Below are 2540 nucleotides of genomic sequence, written 5' to 3' on the forward strand. Positions count from 1 at the left end.
GGGGAGTGCTTAACCCAAGTTTGCAGGGGCTGACCATGCAGGGGAGAGCTTAACCCAAGTGTGCAGAGGCTGATCATTTAAGTGAGAGCATACCCCAAGTGTGCAGGGGCTGACCATGTAGTGGAGAGCTTAACCCAAGTGTGCAGGGGCTGACCATGTAGTGGAGAGCTTAACCCAAGTGTGTAGGGGCTGACCATGTAGTGGAGTGCTTAACCCAAGTGTGCAGGGGCTGACCATGTAGAGGAGTGCTTAACCCAAGTGTGCAGGGGCTGATCATGTAGGGGAGTGCTTAACCAAGTGTGCAGGTGCTGACCATGCAGGGGAGTGCTTAACCCAAGTGTGCAGGGGCTGACCATGTAGTGGACTGTTTTATCCAAGTGTGCAGGGGCTGACCACGCAGGGGAGTCCTTAATTCAAGTGTGCAGGGGATGACCATGTAGGTGAGAGCATAACCCAAGTGTGCAGAGGCTGATCATGTAGGTGAGAGCTTAACCCAAGTGTGCAGGGGCTGATCATGTAGGTGAGAGCTTAACCCAAGTGTGCAGAGGCTGATCATGTAGGTGAGAGCTTAACCCAAGTGTGCAGGGGATGACCATGTAGGTGAGAGCATAACCCAAGTGTGCAGAGGCTGATCATGTAGGTGAGAGCTTAACCCAAGTGTGCAGGGGCTGATCATGTAGGTGAGAGCTTAACCCAAGTGTGCAGGGGCTGGCCATGTAGGTGAGAGCTTAACCCAAGTGTGCAGGGGCTGACCATGTAGAGGAGTGCTTAACCCAAGTGTGCAGGGGCTGATCATGTAGGTGAGAGCATAACCCAAGTGTGCAGAGGCTGATCATGTAGGTGAGAGCTTAACCCAAGTGTGCAGGGGCTGATCATGTAGGTGAGAGCTTAACCCAAGTGTGCAGAGGCTGATCATGTAGGTGAGAGCTTAACCCAAGTGTGCAGGGGATGACCATGTAGGTGAGAGCATAACCCAAGTGTGCAGAGGCTGATCATGTAGGTGAGAGCTTAACCCAAGTGTGCAGGGGCTGATCATGTAGGTGAGAGCTTAACCCAAGTGTGCAGGGGCTGGCCATGTAGGTGAGAGCTTAACCCAAGTGTGCAGGGGCTGACCATGTAGAGGAGTGCTTAACCCAAGTGTGCAGGGGCTGATCATGTAGGTGAGAGCTTAACCCAAGTGTGCAGGGATTGTCCGTGCAAGGGACTCTTTAGCCCAGTTGTTGAAAGGCTCACCATATACAGTTGAGAGCCTATCCCACGTGTGCAGGGGCTGAGCGCTGTCCACACAGGGTGGTGCTGAGTTGCCGGAGTTCGGGGAGTCGCTGTTGCAGGGTGGTGCTGCTCGGATCTCCACACAGGGTGGTGCTGCTCGGATCTCCACACAGGGTGGTGCTGCTCGGATCTCCACACAGGGTGGTGCTGAGTTGCCGCTGTTGCAGGGTGGTGCTAGTGGCTGGAGCTGTGATTAGCAGGAGCGGTGCTGGGTGGTGGATCAGTGGCGCTGCTGCTGTCGGGGAGGCGCCTGCAGGAGCACACTGTGGTGGGATGGTGCACGAGCCGGAGGAAGTTACGCAGCCGGGATCGAGCCCTGAGATAAAAGCTGCGATTGAAAGTGATGGCTCAAGGATTTATCCTCAGTAATAACTTGGAGCGGGGAGAAGCGCGGGGAGATCTGAAGCGCGGCACCTGCCCTGTGTGGACGGAGCCTCCGGCGGCGGCACAGGACGGACACCGGGCGGACACCGGGTGGGAAAAGTTTACAGGTGATTTGTGTCCGGGGATGTGCGGGGAGCGGCCGCTGCTGGATGTGATCGCGGGAGGATTACAGGAACCCAAAACTCGCGGAAAACTGGAAGACGAGGCGGAAAGTGCGCGGCCAGCGGTAAGGAGGGCAACCGGGGGGAGGCCACAGTCACACAGCCGGGGGCCACAGTCACACAGCCGGGGGCCACAGTCACACAGCCGGGGGCCACAGTCACTCAGCCGGGGGCCACAGTCACACAGCCGGGGGCCACAGTCACACAGCCGGGGGCCACAGTCACACAGCCGGGGGCCACAGCAAGCTGGGGAGGAGGACCAAGGGGCCACACTCTCCGCACAGGCTGGGGGTCTGCAGGGGGCTCAGCAAGACTCACAGACCCCATCAACTCCTGTATCCAGATCACACAGGAGCTCGGGTGGATCTGTCCATCATCATCTCCAGCTGTCATCTGTTTATTATTTATCCATTATCTATTTATCAGCACAAATATGAAATACATACAGATTTATTTACATCTGATATCTATCTCATGACGTTTCTTTCTATCTTTTTCTTTCCTCTGCCATGTGTCATCTATTACCTATCTATGATTCTATCTATCTATCTATCTATCTATCTATCTATCTATCTATCTATCTATCTATCCCTCTATCTATCTATCCCTCTATCTATCTATCCCTCTATCTATCTATCTATCTATCTATCTATCTATCTATCTATCTATCTATCTATCTATCTACCCATCCCTCTATCTATCCCTCTATCTATCCCTCTATCT

The 2540-nt window shown here is 54.1% G+C and overlaps 1 protein-coding gene across 1 annotated transcript in view; it reads left to right on the forward strand.

Moving 5' to 3' along the window:
• The first annotated feature begins 1307 nt into the window (after positions 1 to 1307).
• Positions 1308 to 2540, forward strand: part of NTNG2 (netrin G2) — an 80241-nt gene continuing 79008 nt past the window's right edge. The window contains exon 1 of the mRNA XM_075324388.1: positions 1308 to 1882. The gene's annotated coding sequence lies outside the window, so the exon portion shown is untranslated. The remainder of the gene's footprint in view (positions 1883 to 2540) is intronic.

Source organism: Anomaloglossus baeobatrachus, chromosome 9 (genome assembly GCF_048569485.1).
Source record: "Anomaloglossus baeobatrachus isolate aAnoBae1 chromosome 9, aAnoBae1.hap1, whole genome shotgun sequence".
NCBI classification, from domain to species: Eukaryota; Metazoa; Chordata; class Amphibia; order Anura; family Aromobatidae; genus Anomaloglossus; species Anomaloglossus baeobatrachus.